Source organism: Erythrolamprus reginae, chromosome 12 (genome assembly GCF_031021105.1).
Source record: "Erythrolamprus reginae isolate rEryReg1 chromosome 12, rEryReg1.hap1, whole genome shotgun sequence".
Classification (NCBI taxonomy): domain Eukaryota; kingdom Metazoa; phylum Chordata; class Lepidosauria; order Squamata; family Dipsadidae; genus Erythrolamprus; species Erythrolamprus reginae.
In genome coordinates, this window is record NC_091961.1 from 20,027,376 (window position 1) to 20,045,506 (window position 18,131).

Here is an 18,131-nt window from a genome sequence, read left to right on the forward strand (position 1 = left end):
TTGCATTATCTTATTTTAATACTCTGGTTTTAGGAATGAATAGAATATTTAATTGTGCACTCGCTATCTTCTATTTTATTAATATGTATTATGAATGCTGGATCTGACTCCAAGGACTTGGGTATTATTGTTTATATTTTGAACCTTGATTTCAAAAACTTGTAAGCATCTATATGTGTCTGTCTGTCTGTCTTGTTTATCTGTGTATCATCTGTCCTTCCATCTATTTGTCTGTCTGCCTATCATCCATCATCTGTCTGTCTGTCTGTCTGTCTGTCTGTCTGTCTGTCTGTCTGTCTGTCTATCTATCTATCTATCTATCTATCTATCTATCTATCTATCTATCTCTATCTACCATCATTTATCTAATGTATATCTACAACATTTCCTATCCATCTAGATATCTATCAGATGAAAAACCATTGTTTCTGTGTAGTGGAAAACAGGAAAAGAAATTGTCTACATATAACTCTGGGGCAGATTGGATAAAACATTTTGCCAATCTGCCCCAGGTTTTTACAACAATGAGATTCCTTCTCAGATTTCATGAAGACAAATCCAGAGGCTACAGTTTAATTCCTAATATTATTGTATTTTGAATATTGACATGAGCTCTCGCTTTCTTGCATCAAAGTTCACAATTCTGCCCAACAAGCCATATTCAGCCTCCGTTGAAATACAGCTCCATTGCTGAGCTACACACCCATTTTTTTTCACATCCCTGCATAGATGCTTGTAACCTTCAGCTGCATGTTTATATTTCTCTTCTACAACCTTCAGCTTCCATTGCCTTTTATAGGCTGCTTTTACTACACACATCCCACTGTTATTATAAACAAGGGCCTGGTCGTCTGGGCACCCCAATCCCTGGCACGTACCATGGATGATCACAAACTGCTGTCTTGCTCTCCCAAACAGTGCACTAGCAGAATTTAGGGGAGAAAGGAATGTCCCTTTAAGCCCCAATGATGTGCAGAAGCAATATGATTATATGTGAACTTATTACAGGACAATGGGGGATTCTATTACCCTGCTTATAATACTTGCTTAAAGCCACATCCAGTCCTGCCCCCAACACCTATAAAAGGGGAGCTGATTCCAAGTACATTCTACGCACCGGATGAAGTGCAAAATCTGATACTTTACTGAGGTTCCCAAGGATGTTGTTCTGTTTCATGATGGGATTTTTCTAACTTTCTTGAAAACTGAAACAGCATCTGTAAATGTTTAACAACACTTCTGAGAAATATAAATCTGAAAATAGCATCAGTGTATAACACTGCTGGGTTACAAGCTTCACTATAAAACTCACCAAATTTTTGTGTGTGTGCAAAATTATGGTTTTTCTCTCAGCTCAAGTGAACCCACAATTCTCTCACACCCACCTATCTGCTTAAATCCACAAACATCTAAAGCAGTTGTAGTCATAGTGAGAGTTGAAAGTGGAGTGCAAATGGACCCACAACGAAAGGTTGTAGAGTATGCTCTCCCTTCATTAAAATTTTCACCAAAACTCTTCATGGGGGAATATGTCAGGTGTCTCCACTCAGCAAAGAAGTTGTTCAGAGAGCTACGAGCAAATTCTTTTCCTGTTGAGTTTACACTAAATGAAAATCCAGATATTCCCACATCTAATCTGTAAAACAACACCATTAACTGCTACACTACAGCTCACCTTTGTTCCATGGTTGTCAAAACAAAACTCAGAGATATCCACTTGCACCCAGCCAATGCAAATTTCTCCTGACATCAAGTTACCTATTTGTATCCATGCCTTGATTTGGGGGGGAAAAATCATTAGAATTATCCTCCCAAACTGGTGCTATTCAGATGCACTGGGATGATTGTGGTGATGGGGAATTTTTTCAAACATATTTGAAAACCACCTTTTTTTAAAAAGCCATTAAGATACCTCTAAATGGTCCATGGGAGGAAGAACCTACTACTGTTGGTCTCCAACAACTAGTCATCTAGTGACATAACCTATGAACTTAGGGATTTTGTATAGAAAGGCTGGAGAGTTTGCGACATTCCAGATGTTAGTAAAATGCAACATGGGCATCTTTCACCACTGGCTATGATATCTGGGTTTGTTGAGAGTTGCGTTTCAATATCTGCAGAGCCAGTTGTTCTGTATCCCATTCTTGTTGTGGCTGCCAGCAGACAGCAGAACTGGTGGCAAACTCGAACAGTGAGGAGGTTGGGGAGGAACATGGGCCAGTCCTAGAGTCTGGAGAAGGCTCTGATGAGTGCTCTGCATTATTATTATTATTATTATTATTATTATTATTATTATTACTATTATTATTATTATTTATTAGATTTATATGCCTCCCCTCTCCGAAGACTCGGGGTGGCTTACAACATTATATAAAAAAAGATAGTATACATCGAGATATAGTTAATTTGAATTAAAAGTTACATTTAAAAACTAGAAAAAACCGATTTAAATAAATAAATAAATAAATAAATATTTTGAATGTTCAGTATAGTAGAAGACAGTGTAATAGACAGTGAAATTGTATCTTGTTGAGGCCTTTGAGGCCAGGCACCCTAACCCTTAAGGTGAGTGACGTCAAGTTGGCCCTGCCTACCCAGTCACATGACCAACCAGCCACACCCACCCAGTCACATGAACACCAAGCCATGCCACCCAGTCACATGATCATGAAGCCCACATCATGTGATTGTCAAGCCACGTCCCAAAAATACACCCTCCCCATAGAATTAGTACTAAAAAAAATTAGAACCCCCCCTGCTGGAACACTACCAGCTATCAGCTACCTTTGGAGTCAGAGATAAATGAGGCTAAAGAATAGCTGGAGCCTGTGTGTATGTGCAGAGTTGTCAGGAGAAGGGAACAATTAAGGAACAGAGGTCAACTTGGGAGTAAAAGCACAAGGATGCTGAATGGTCCTTCCCATAGGAAATAAAGTGAAAGGAGAGTGGTGTTTGCAGGAGACAGTTCATTATTCGTGTGAAGATTGGCTTATCTGAGCTGTGCCTCACAGAAACCTCTTGCCATGCACTTCCTTGTACAGCGTTGCATCAAGAAGCTATCAGCCTGGCAATTATCCAAGGATTGATAAGGTCTGTGTTTGCAATTCACCATTGAAAGACTATTTGCTGGGACTTTGCTGGATGTGAATGCTAGGAATTCACATTAGGGGTTTTTTTTAAGGGCAAAGTGTCTGTGTTGTACTTTGGCGAAGCCTAGATCAGAACAATTCTATGACATAAATAAATAATATTTTGCCATCAAGCCAGACTTGATTCCTGGTGACTACCCTGGACTGCAGTTCTTCTTGGTGACATTTCCTTCTTCCTGGGGCTGAAACAGTGAGCGACTGTCCCCAAATCATCCAGCAGGTTAGGATTTAAGATAGGAAGGACTAAAATGCATGGTTTCTAGCACGGGGCCCATCAACAATGCCCATAAAGAGCTTCTATTCTCAGCATATTTCATTCTGAATTGAGTAGTTGGATATCTGCATAATGGGGGGTCTAGGAGACAGAAGTAAACAGAAATCGAACTGTGAACCTTTTCACATTCCAGTTGGGTTAGAGCACTTAGACCTAAGATCTCTAGCTAGAAACATAGACGTCTGACGGCAGAAAAAGACCTCATGGTCCATCTAGTCTGCCCTTATATTATTTCCTGTATTTTATATACAGTATGTTTATCCCAGGCATGTTTAAATTCACTTACTGTGGATTTACCAACCACGTCTGCTGGAAGTTTGTTCCAAGGATCTACTACTCTTTCAGTAAAATAATATTTTCTCATGTTGCTTTTGATCTTTCCCCCAACTAACTTCAGACTGTGTCCCCTTGTTCTTGTGTTCACTTTCCTATTAAAAACACTTCCCTCCTGGACCTTATTTATCCCTTTAACATATTTAAATGTTTCGATCATGTCCCCCCTTTTCCTTCTGTCCTCCAGACTATACAGATTTAGTTCATTAAGTCTTTCCTGATACGTTTTATGCTTAAGACCTTCCACCATTCTTGTAGCCCGTCTTTGGACCCGTTCAATTTTGTCAATGTCTTTTTGTAGGTGAGGTCTCCAGAACTGAACACAGTATTCCAAATGTGGTCTCACCAGCACTCTATATAGCGGGATCACAATCTCCCTCTTCCTGCTTGTTATACCTCTAGCTATGCAGCCAAGCATCCTACTTGCTTTCCCTACCGCCTGACTGCACTGTTCACCCATTTTGAGACTGTCAGAAATCACTACCCCTAAATCCTTTTCTTCTGAAGTTTTTGCTAATGCAAAGCTAAGTGAGGGTTAAGTTTCCATGTCCACACCGTGTCTTGTAGGATGCAGCATTTCCTAAATAACACAGAACGGTTGCTAGGTTGATGCATTAGGAACTCTGCAGCCGTGACATTTCAGAAAACCAAGACAGGCTCTTCGGTAATATTTAGAGCCACTAAAGAGTACAACAAAACTGTCTTATTGTTTTATTGCTACTCCCAGAGGCTATTTTCAGCTTTTGGGGCCAGAATAATTTGGTGGGCCTGCATGCATGGTGGATAGTCAACTAACTGTCATGTGTTTATCTGTTCGACTCAGATGAGTAACTTGTACCCATCTTCAACTCACCAATCAATTAGAGCAGTGGTTCCCAACCTTGGCCACTTGAAGAGTTTTGGACTTCAATTCCCAGAATTCCTCAGCCAGCAAATGCTGGCTGAGGAATTCTGGGAGTTGAAGTCCAGATATCTTCAAGTGGCCAAGGTTGGGAAACACTGAATTAGAGGCCTCTTGAAGGATATCATCTCTGATTTCACCAAATACTGCAGTTAAATGTTTTTTAAAATGACTGATGCCTGACAGTGGTTCTTCTTTCTTTCTTTCTTGCTTACTGACAGAGTCAAGAGCCAATAGCATCAAAATGCAAGTTCCCCCTCCTCCTTTTTCCATCGGTCTTAGACTTCTGCTGCTCTACCCTTTTTATTCCAACCCTGTGACTGGGCCTCCGTCTCTTTTTAATATTCAACTTGTTTCATACTGCAAGCAAACGTGGGCATTTATTTTTGTAAGGCGATGTCAAGAGTTGTTTGCTTTGGCACATGGCAGGAAACTGTGCTGTTGCCAGGGTGCACAAGCCAAAATGAATATTTTGGGCATTTTGGTTCTTCAGCAATGGCTTGAAGCATTGTTCTGGCTAAAGGTATGGAAACAGTCACTTCATATCCATATGTAAATATGGGGAATGTTTTCTCCTCGGTAGGGGAGCCCAGCTGTAGGTACATATTGCTCATGCAAGCTAGAAAGACTGTTATGATGACCTAGATTGCCCCCTTCTGAAGCAAAAATGGTACTCAAGCAGTAGAGGGTTCTAAAACCCGTTGCTACCGCTTCACGTGCTCACAAGCAGAATGCCTCTGTGTATTATTATTATTATTATTATTATTATTATTATTATTATTATTTATTAGATTTGTATGCTACCCCTCTCCGAAGACTCGGGGCGGCTAACAACAATATAAAAAGACAATGTAAACAAATCTAATATTAAAAACAATCTAGAAAACCCCAATTTAAAGAACCACTCATACATACAAGCATACCATGTATAAATTCTATAAGCCTCGGGGGAAGAGAAATTTCAATTCCCCCATGCCTGACGACAGAGGTGGGTTTTAAGGAGCTTGCGAAAGGCAAGGAGGGTGGGGGCAACTCTGATATCTGGGGGGAGCTGGTTCCAGAGGGTCGGGGCCGCCACAGAGAAGGCTCTTCTCCTGGGTCCCGCCAAACGACATTGCTTAGTCGACGGGACCTGGAGAAGGCCAACTCTGTGGGACCTAACCGGTTGCTGGGATTTGTGCGGCAGAAGGCGGTCCCGGAAATATTCTGGTCCGATGCCATGAAGGGCTTTATAGGTCATAACCAACACTTTGAATTGTGACCGGAAATTGATCGGCAACCAATGCAGACTGCGGAGTGTTGGTGTAACATGGGCATATTTGGGAAAGCCCATGATTGCTCTCGCAGCTGCATTCTGCACGATCTGAAGTTTCCAAACACTTTTCAAAGGTAGCCCCATGCAGAGAGCATTACAGTAGTCGAACCTTGAGGTGATGAGGGCATGAGTGACTGTGAGCTGTGAGTCCCGGTCCAGGTAGGGTCGCAACATGCGCAGAAATGTACCAGGTGGGTGGGTAGATCCCACATTGGTGCTACGGGTTTGCAGAACTGGACCGAACTGAGAGAAAGCCACCATTGTACTCAAGGGTATTTCTACCTGTTTTTGATATGACCTCATTGCTTTTCCTGGTTTTCCCTGTAAACCTCCATTTCTATTGTGTCCCTTGGCAGGTCTACAGTGGTCTTAATTTCTGCCAGGAGAAGACAAACCTAACAAATAACAGGATTTTTTCCAGCAGAGAAACGCAATGATGGGTGAAGCATCAAGTTCCTGGATTTCTGTCTTTCATGAAGCTATTAAAGATGTATAATTTCTCTCTGTGGGTGGGAGAAAGGCAGGAAACAGCAACAATATGATTAGAGCCGACTGAACATCCTGATAATCACATTATGAGATAAACTGATTGTAAGAAGAACAAATGAAACAAACATTCAATAGGTCTTCGTGGTTGGAACCAAAAGAAAATCTAGAATCAAGATCATGTGTTCTTTCTGCGCCAGCTCAGGAAGCTCAAACTGCTCAAGGAGCTGCTGATACAGTTCTACAGAGGAATCATCGAGTCTGTCATCTGCACCTCTATAACTGTCTGATTTGGTGCTGCAACCCAACAAGACAGACACAGACTTCAGAGGACAATCAGAACTGCAGAAAAAGCAGTTGCTGCCAACCTGCCTTCCATTGAGGATCTGTATACTGCACGAGTCAAAAAGAGGGCGGGGAAAATATTTACTGACCCCTCACATCCTGGACACAAACTGTTTCAACTCCTACCCTCAAAACGTCGCTACAGAGCACTGCACACCAAGACAACTAGACACAAGAACAGTTTTTTTCCGAACACCATCACTCTACTAAACAAATAATTCCCTCAACACTGTCAGACTTTCTACTAAATCTGCACTTCTATTCTACTAGTTTTTCTCATCATTCCTATCACCCATTTCCTCCCATATTGACTGTATGACTGTAACTTGTTGCTTATATCCTAAGATTTTTAATTAATATTGCTTCTTCATTGCTTATTTGACCCCTATGACAATCATTAAGTGTTGTACCACATGATTCTTGACAAATGTATCTTTTATTTTATGTACGCTGAGAGCATATGCACCAAGACAAATTCCTTGTGTGTCCAATCACACTTGGCCAATAAAATTCTATTCTATTCTGTTCTATTCTATTCTATGTGAAGTGTTAGTACTACTACTAGTAAACCTCATAAGGCCACACTTGGAAAATTGCAGCCAGTTTTGGTTATGACAATGTGAAAAAGAAATTGAGACTCTGGGAAGAGTGCAGAGAAGAGTAACATAGGTGATTACAGAACAGAAGGCTAGAGCATATGAAGAATGGTCTCCAGGAATTGGGTATATCTAGTCTAGTGAAAAAGTTGTGAGTTTTCCATCACTGGAGGTTTTTAAGAAGAGATTGGACAGCCATCTTTCTGAACTGTTATAGGTTTCATGCTTGAGCAGAGAATTGGACTAGAAGACTTCCAAGGGCCTTTCAAACTCTGTTATTTTGTTTAAAAAATTAAGACAAGGAATCAAGAGTCTTCCAGATATTAAGGGCTAATTCTGAATCTTGCTGCCTTCCAGAGGTGGGTTTCTATTGATTCAGACCAGTTCTATAGAGCTGTAAGTAACTTAGCTGGAACTGGCAGTGACTCAGGCCTGCCACATCCCTGAGCCGGTTCTCTCAGCGGTGCTGTAGGCATCACCATCTTCTTTTTTGCTTCTGCGCATGCGCAGAAGCCTGTTTTAGTACTGCACATGTCCGTGCCCACAAACCGCCTGCGTGGTGCGCTCCTGAGCAAAGTGGCAGTAGAAGAATCTGGAACCCACTCCTGCTGCCTTCATGTGAGGCATTGGATGTGCATTTATCACTGCTTTATTTTGTAAGGCACTGAATTATAATAGAGTGAGGCCAGTAATGGGCAGCCAAAATTTTTACTGCCACACTGTGGGTATGGCTTATTTTGTGGGTGTGGCTTGATGGTCATGTGACTGGGTAGGAATGGCTTGCCGGACATGTGACCAGGTGGGAGTGGATTGAACGATCATCGTTCAAGTGAACTGTTAAGTCCTCGACTTACAACCTCAGCAGTGTCGCTCTCTGGGGTGACAATTTGCTTCGTGTTTCCTGCACACTCCTTCCTGGGTCGCCCTGTGCCTCAGGCTGGGTAGCTAGGAAAACAGGTGCTAATCAGCTGTTGAGAAAAGAAGGGGGAGGAAATGGCCCCCTGAAACTCCTGCCAGTGCTAGTCTCCCTGCTGCTTTCCCAGGAGGAGGGTGGGAGGGTGGGATGGTCAGCTGGAGCTGGGCACACAGCTTCATTTATGTTGTGAGCCACCCCAAGTCCTTGGAGAGAGGCCGCATACAAATCCAATAAATAAATAAATTTCCACCCCGTCCTGCCTGCTGCCCACCCCTGAGTGAGGCTACCAATAACTATTTCATTTAATGGCCATTTGTTACTTCTGGTATCACAGCAAACATGCCTTGAATGGTTAGCTATTAGAAACCAACTGGGGTGAATGACTGTCTCCTAAGCGTGTTCACGAGATTCATGGATGCATGAGGTGGCCAACATGAAATACAGAATATTGGATTAAATGGCCTATTAGCACCATCTTCAAGGACTCTTGGGTTGCTGAACAACCAGCCGAGGCAGCATGGTCAACGGCAAGAAGATCCTATGCATTATAACTCAGTAATGTATGAATCCATCCATTGTATTAGCTGCCCTTTTAGCAACGGAATCTTTGGTTCAGGTACAAAGCATAAGACTGGTGCCCACAAATGCCCTCGATCAGAGCCTGGAGTCACCAGTAAAAATAGGAACCTTTATTGTCTGGAATGCTGAAGACACCAGTTTGAGCAGACCAACCAACTTACATTGATCTTAATTTAGTATTTGCAAAGTAAACCAGCTCCTTCCAAGCCCAAAGGCACGACTTAGTTGTACTTCCCATATCATATGATAGATGGTCCATTCTGGGGTTGCATTCTTTCTCAGTCATTGCTTTCAAACTCAGTTCAACTCCATTTATTTGGATTGCACTAGACCAGTGGTTCTCAACCTTCCCAATGCCACCACCCTTTAATACAGTTCCTCATGGTATGGTGACCTCCAACCATAAAGTAATAAAATTATTATAAAGAAACTTGGGGGGTGGGTTCTAACTTACCTCACTGCTAGTTTGTTTCATTCTGCACTGCCTGGCAGCACCTCGTGGGCGCACATGCACTTCAAACGTGTACACACACGCAATGCTAAAATGTTTTTTTTTTTAAATTGCAAAGAAAAAAGAAAGAAAGCTGAAAACAAGATGGCAGTGCTGGAAATTCGGCTTCTGCACATGCTCAGAAGTTTCCATGGTACACTCACACACACACACACACATGTCACATGTTTTTGCTGAATTTGGAAAATTAAGGGAGACTAGGATAGATCTATTTTGGCCTTGTTTTGGCCTCATCAGCTAGCCATCCCCTCACTGGGATTTGAACTGGCAGCCTTTGCCTTGTAAGGCAGAGAATTAACCTCTAGGCTACAGTATCCAATCCCTTCATCTCTGTACCAGGGAAGGGTTACATTTTTTGCGTGTATCGAATCACGCTGGTATATTGAAGGAGCATCACAGCTTCCTCTTTTGCCTCTCGGCCCAACTCAGGGCCATTTCCAAGGCAGTTAATTTATTCATAGCCGACAAACTATATTCTGTGTGTGTCACATGTTTTTGCTGAATTTGAACAGATAGATATATATTGCAGCAGTCTATTTGCATGTGGGTGGACCTGCCTGGAGACGGATAGAGGAGCAGTGTTTTGGTTCCTAAGACCGTTGGAAATATGTGTTTTCCAATAGTCTTAGGCGACTTCTGTGAAAGGATCTTTTGATCCCCCAAAGGGGTTGTGACCCACAGGTTGAGAAGTGTTGCTCTAGATTCACATGCAATAAAAGTTTGGATATCGTGCATCAATTCCTCTGACTCTTCTTTGTATGTAGCATATTTATGTCTTTCAGATCACACAGTCCACACCAACCCTACCCACTATTTTTAATGACGTGATTTAACAAAGCTAATATTGCCATCTATCTTCTGGAAAATACTAAACTCTCTCTCCAAAACCCTGCAAGCCAATCTCGGAGCAATTCCATCACTGATTGTATCATACCTTTTTCAGGAACAAATTACACCCCTCAATACTCCTTTAACTCCAAATTTATTCTAATTCATCCGGGGAAGGGAAATTGGGCAGGGTGGGGAGGTGGAAAGAAAACATTTGCCTTTTATTAGGATAATTAATCCAGGCAAATTACCTGGGCTGTTTTTAATTACTGCAATACCCCAGAGGGTTTACACCTGCCAATTTCAGGTTGCAGATGTCTCCTTGAGGGCTTGGATTCATCGTGGAACAGCTTTTTCCAAATCCAAGAGGCAGCAGATATAACTCTGCTCTGTCTGGCTTGCGCCTCTTCATTTATGTTGGAGATAGGGAATCTTTTGAGGACTCTCTAGTCAATCTCCAGGACCTTCTTGTGAGGATGCTTAGAATATAATAACAGCCCTGATCAAAAGTCCACTTCTGAGGCCTCCTAAAAGAATCCCAATATGGTTTTCCATATCTCCTTCTATGGCCAGGAAAAAAAAAGAAACACTTGATAATAAGACTTAGCTTTTCTTTACAAATATATTCCCTCCTCCGTTGAAGCATAGAAGCCAGTTGGGCTCAAATCTCCCCTTGCAGACAGCACATGCAATTCATATTTTCCTACAGATTTGGTCCTTGACAAGCGACTCCCTTCACAAGGAAAGTGGGAAAGCGGCAAGGAGAAAGATGCAAAGTTTAGGTCCAAATACTCAGACCTATTGAGTAAAGACCATTGGGGGGGGGAATACTAAGGATGGAGACCAAGGAGAGGATTTGCCCGCCCGGCTCTGCCACGCAAGAGCGCGAGGGATCACTTACCTTCAGCTCAATCGGTAAATTGCTCTCCGCTCTTGGAGCTTCCCCTGTTCAAATCACGCCTCTACGGCACCAGACACTTCTTAACATTTCCTCCAAAGCAAAAAACCCACCCACCCCATCCTACTGTGGCTTCTTGCCCAGTTCCTTTCCACATGGAGCCAAGAAAGCCTCACTCAAGGAGAAAACAAAATTACTAGAGAATGATGCGAAACGGAGAGATGGCTCTCATCTTGGGGTTTTAGGCTTTATACCATCCAGGAATGCAACAGAAGGGACCGTATAATGGTGTGTGTGTGTGTGTGTGTGTGTGTGTGTGTAAGGGGCTGGGGGAGAGAGACAGAGAGCACTCTAAAATTGGCAACACATGGCTTTCTTATCCTATAGCCTAGTAAATAGGTCTTTCATGCGGGGCCAGTTGCCGTGGCAACAAACATGCAGGAAATATTCCAGATAACTAGAATAGTGGCAAAAAACATGTGTTTTGGATAAAACATCCTTCGCCCTCCCTTCTCCCATGCGTTATTCATTTGGGCTGCTCAACATAAGCTTGTCTTTCAGGGCAGACACCTTCCTTGTGTCTGAAAAGGGTCAGAGGCCAACTCTTGCTGCAATTCAGAAGATGAGACCCATTTTTTCCCCTCTAGGGAAAAAAAAAGAAATATGAGAGAGAAAATGAGAAAAAAAGAGGAAGGGTACTTCCCCACCTAGAAGTCCTGGAATAAAATTGGACAAAGATGCTTGAAACGTTCAACAAAATTCTTCAGTTCCTTTACAGAGGACTGGAGTTGCTGATGTTTTTCAGGTCTATCTTGGCCAAGCTAGTTGTGTTTTAGAACCCCAAACGATCATGGGTAAATTGTGGGTGGGAAGATCACTCTTCTTTCTCGAAGAAGAGATCGAAGGTGTTGTTGTTTAGTCATGAAGTTGAGTCCAACTCTCTGTGACTCCAGGAATCCTAGCTAGTGATGGGAGAACCCAACATTGTTCGGGTTCAGCAAGTTCGGCCGAATTTTACGCAAAATTCAGCCAAATCCGAACCGAATTCGAACCCGAACGGGGAATCCCTCCCATGAAGAGATTCCAGGGGTGGAGCTTTGATGTCACCGGCAGGTTGCTAAGGACGCCAAGGTGATCACTTCCTGGATTCCATGGAATCCAGGAAGTGATCACCTTGGCGTCCTTAGCAACCTGCCAGTGAAATCAAAGCTCTGCCCCCGGAATCTCTTCATGGGAGGGATTCCCCAGCTCCTTCAAAGGGAGGTCTTCATGTAAAAATAAACATTGTTATTTTTACGTGAAAGGACACCGCAGCGGCACTGCAAGCAAAGGGCGGTCCTTTCACGTAAAAATAAACATGTTTATTTTTACGTGAAAGGACCCCCCTTTGCTTGCAGCGCCGCTGCGGTGTCCTTTCATATAAAAATAAACATTGAATCCAGGAAGTTATCACCTTGGCATCCTTAGCAACCTGCCGGTGACGTCAAAGCTCCAAACGCTGAACACGACCCCAAACTTTGCCCGAAGTTTGGAAACATTTCAGGTTCGTGTTCGGCATACCAAACACCGCAAAATTCGGTATGGACCAGAATTGTACGGGTTCAGTTCGCCCATCGCTAATCATAGCATGCCAGCTTCCCTATCTTGCCCTGTCTCCCAGAGTCCTTCCAAAGAACAGTCAAGGTTGATTTCCTTGAAGATAGAAGATGTTAACTATTATCAAATACCAAAATGGGCTCAGCTAAGCTGCTATTTTTCATGGTCTTTATATTCTTCTGTAGCAGAACAATCTGAATCCTTCATGAAGAGTCTCCCAAACAGCTTTTTCATGTCCTAAGGGACATAGATGCCAACTTAACTTTGTTATGAAAGGTGTCAATGAAATTGGGCAAGATCCCATATATTGTCCTGAAATAAGATTTGGCTGGATTCTCTCCTGCTAGTCGTAACTATTCATATACATTCCGTAAATGTGGTTCAGGAAAATGGCTTAAGAATCCAAAATATTGCAATACCACTGAAGCAAAACCAACCAAAGTCTGGTCAATGACATGGATTGGGAAACCACTGAGAGCCCACTAGAAGGCTTGCAACTGTAATAAAGCTTTTTTTAAAAAAAAAATCCATCTGTTACGCATTTACTGTTTACACAACAAACGAGTATGATAAAAGCCACACCAAACAGCTGTTTAATAACCATAAACAAACAAAGCATATAAGTAGGTATGCAACTAATTCCTGAGTGCTTTTCTGGTGTTTGTGAACTTGACTGTATTGAAAATCCACATGGTTGGCCAGGGTCCAGTTCAACTGACTATAAACAGAAATACTGATTATTACAGAATGTTTGATTGGAGACCAAGGGCTTTCATTCTCTTGCCTGTTCCACATCTGGATGCCCTCTCCAAGTAAGAAAGAAAGAAAGAAAGAAAGAAAGAAAGAAAGAAAGAAAGAAAGAAAGAAAGAAAGAAAGAAAGAAAGAAAGAAAGAAAGAAAGAAAAGAAAGCATTTCCATAAGCATCAGAAACCCTCTTCTGTTTGAGGGCGGCTGGCAAGAACCTTTTGAAGCTATGCCTCAAAACACTAAAAATACTCAATTTGCTCTTATGATGGACCTCTAATGAAAGGTTGTCATTTCCAAAGAGTCCTTGGGTCCAACTGAGCCGTGTCCTTCTATCCTTGGATCCTATGTCCATCCTACAGCTATTCCCAACACACTCATCCATGTGTAGCTTTATAATGCTTTATTTGGGGCAGGAGGACTTGGTTACAGGAACTCATAATCTCAACATCGCTCAATGAGACTACTGTAATGCACTTGGCTTGGGTTTCCCCTTAAAGTGTATTCAGAAACTGGTCCAACATACCACAGCAATAGAGCCTATCTCTCAAAGTGCAGCTGGGGAAGGGGGCTGAGTCCTCACAAACGCACACCCCAGCGACCATGGGAACCTCACCTGGGCATGGTATTGGCCTCGGCCAATGAGTGGAGGCAATAGGAAATCAACGAAAGACAAACTCAGGAAGCTCTATTCTATTCTACTAGTTTTTCTCATCATTCCTATCACCCATTTCCTCCCATGTTGACTGTATGACTGTAACTTGTTGCGTATATCCTAAGATTTTTATTAATATTGCTTCTGCATTGCTTATTTGACCCCTATGACAATCATTAAGTTTTGTACCACATGATTCTTGACAAATGTATATTTTATTTTATGTACGTTGAGAGCATATGCACCAAGACAAATTCCTTGTGTGTCCAATCACACTTGGCCAATAAAAATTCTATTCTATTCTATTCTATTCTCATATTGCCCAAGGAGCTGCTGATACAGTTCTACAGAGGAATCATTGAGTCTGTCATCTGTGCCTTTATAAATGTCTGGTTCGGTTCTGCAACCCAACAAGACTGACACAGACTTCAGAGGATAATCAGAACTGCAGAAAAAACAATTGCTGTCAACCTGCCTTCCATTGAGGACCTGTATACTGCACAAGTCAAAAAGAGGGCTGTGAAAATGTTTACTGAGCCCTTGTATCCTGGACACAAACTGTTTCAACTCCTTCATGCAGAAGAAGAAAAGACGACAGTGGCAATAAGTCCACGTTTCTCTGCTTCTCCCCTCCCCTTAGATAAAACCACTTATTTCCTTGCAGGGAATGATGGCATCAACACCATTATGGGCCATGTAATAGGTGTGAGGGAGAATCTCCACCTGCAGCTAATAAGTATCACATGGCATCATTATAGCTCTTTCCCTTGATCTGGAGCCCAATCCCCATGTCTTTGATCAGGCACAAATCAGCAAGATTCTTTAGCAGAAGCCATGAGTGCTTGCTTCAATAAAGTGTGATTTAGATGCTGAAGTGATGACAACCCTTTGAAAACATGCATGCAGTGGGAATGTTACAGATAAGGTCTGTCTGCAAACATTCCTTGTTGCAAATAGAGAGCAGCTACATTTTGATTTCTTCTTACTGGTCGGCTTTATTCCAGTTTTAATAAACTGATATTATCAGTTTTTGATTATTTTAGCCATGTTGATTTGGCATTGCAGGGATGGCCGTGGTGTATCTGAAGGGACAAGATTACAGTAGCAATAGCAATAGCACTTAGACTTATATCAGTGATGGTGAACCTATGGCACGAGTGTCACAGGTGGTACATGGAGCTATGTCTGCTGGTACGTGAGCTGTTGCCCTAGCTCAGCTCCAACCTGCATGTCTGTGCTGGCCAGCTGATTTTTGGCTCGCACAGAGGCTCTGGAGGGCATTTTTGGCTTCCAAAGAGCCTCCGGGAGGATGGGGGAGGGCATTTTACCCTCCCCAATGTTCTGTCGAGCTCTCTGGCAGAATCCTCCCGAAAAGTCAGATACAAATTTCAGACACACACACGTTTGAAAATTCAAAACAATTTTCTTTACAACGAAAATTCACTTAAATTAAGCGCTCTTTTAGTATTGCAAAGAGCACTCGTCTCCAAACAAAGTGGTAATTGGTACAAGTCCCTTATCAGTTCTGAGATACTTAGCTTGCAGCTGTGAGGCAATTCACAGTCCTTCTTTCACAAAGTGAAACACCCTTTGCTCTGCTTTAGTTTCAAAGTGGGGGGAAAAGCAACACACCAAGGTCGAAGTCAGCAAGCAGTCATGAAACACAACGATCAGATAATCCTCCACAATGGCCAAACCCACAGGCTGCTCTTTATAGCAGCCTCACTAATTACCACAGCCCCACCCAACCACAGGTGGCCTCATTTTCTTTGATAATAATCTCTCAGTTGTTGCTGCCTATGCATCGCTTTCCGCATGCGTGGCTGTATCATTAACTCTTGTTCTGAATCCAAAGAGGAGAGAGATAATTGATCTCCTTCTGAGCTGTCTGCCACACTCTCGTCCTCCCTGTCACTCATGTCTTCTTGGTCAGAGGAGCCTTCATCAGCAGATTCCACCGGGAGCAAAACAGGCCTGCGGCATGTGGATGTCTCCCCCACATCCACAGTCCTTGGGGCAGGAGCTGGGCCAGAGCTAACCACAACACCCAAGTCCCAAGGAAGCCTTTGGAGCCTGGGGAGGGCAAAATGCGAGCCTACTGGGCCCACCAGAAGTTGGGAAACAGGCCATTTCTGGCTTCCAAAGGCCTCTGGAGGCCGGGGAATACTGTTTTCTCCCTCCCCAGGCATTGAATTATGGGTGCTGGCACTCAGGCATGCACGATAGCACAAACCCATGCTCTTTCGGCACCCAAGGAAAAAAAGCTTTACCATCACTGACTTATATGGTGCTTCATAGTGCTTTACAGTCCCCTCTAAATGGTGTACAGAATCAGCATATTGCCCCAAACAATCTGAGTCATCCTTCTACTGATCTTGGAAGGATGGAAGGCTGAGTCAACCTTAGAGCCAGTAAGGATCAAACTCCTGGCAGTGAGCAGAGTGATCCTGCAGTACTGCATTCTAACCACTCTTTACTCCACTCTGCTATAAAGCGTCCATCCAGAACCAACCTTTTAAACATGATAGTGGATACTGCTATCAGTGATCTCAGCATCTCAACTTGGTCAATATATTTTTATTCTCCTTATTGTTCTGTTGAGGAAAGTCAGGAAATATGGATTGAATCTTCAGCTGGATTTTTCAGTTAACACAGTTATATCTGCTTGACAACCCTTTGAAGAAGTCCAGACAAAAAGTACCAACCATAAATACTAACAGTGCCTTTATTTTAAATTGCAGTAACAGAATTTATTTATTTGTTTGTTTGTTTGTTTATTTGGTTTGGTTTGGTTTGATTTGATTTGATTTGTATGTAGTGATGGGCAAACCCAACGGTGTTCGGGTTCGGCAAGTTCGGCCAAATTTTACGCAAAATTCGGCCGAGCCCAAACCGAACCCGAACTCGAACCCAAACGGGGGAATTCCTCCCATGAAGAGATTCCGAGGCGGAGCTTTGACATCACCGGCAGGTTGCTAAGTACGCCAAGGTAATCATTTCCTGGATTCCATGGAATCCAGGAAGTGATCACCTTGGCATCCTTAGCAAACTGCCGGTGACGTCAAAGCTCTGAATGCCGAACACAACCCCGAACTTTGCCCGAAGTTTGGAAAAATTTCGTGTTCGTGTTCAGCATACCGAATTGTGTGGGTTCAGTTCGCCCATCACTATTTGTATGCCACCCTCTCCTCAGACTCGGGGCGGCTCACAGTAGTAATCTTGCTAGCTTCAATGAAAGAGGCAGGACCCCCATTGAATTGGGTCTATGACAATTTGCCACAGCCAGTTCACCATGGGCAATTTTTCATGACCAACTCACTTGCAGGAATAGTGGAATAGAATCGTTAAAGAAAGGATGCAAAAGGAGGGGCAGAATGAAATGTGAATGGCAATATTTTTTTAAAAAATATTTATTTTAACTAATTAAATAGAATTGATCAATTGTCCTGCAACAAGTTGTCTTGCAGCGAGTTGGCCATGGTCACTTTGCCCATTGCAAGTTGATATGGTGAGTTGGCCATGGCAAGTTGGCCACAGTGAGTTGGCTGCAGCAAATGATCCCATTCCTCATAGAATTATCCACGCAGGAGTCAGCTGGTGAGGCTTTCATTTCCTGCACAGAGAAGGCCAGGAAGCAGGAGAATGATCAAGAAGCTGTCTTGGGATTAGATTGAGCACCAAACCAGCCCTGTCACCAATCTACTGCATTCTATCTTGGAATTTCCAAAGATGGCTTAAGAAACAGATGGGAGCAGCATGGAAGACAAACAGTTTAGCAGATTTACGCTGAGAGTAATGACAAAGACTAATTTACTTATAACTTGCAACATTGCATTGATGAAAGCTAAAGCCTGCTTGTAAGTCCTCAGTTCTCACAACACATTCCCCAATCTGGTGTCCTAATTCCCCCAAATCTCAGCCTACCATAGTTGTAGTCCCCAAACATCTGGAAAACACCAGGCTGGTCTAAATCCTTCCTTAATTCTCCTTGAGAAAGCTGAAAC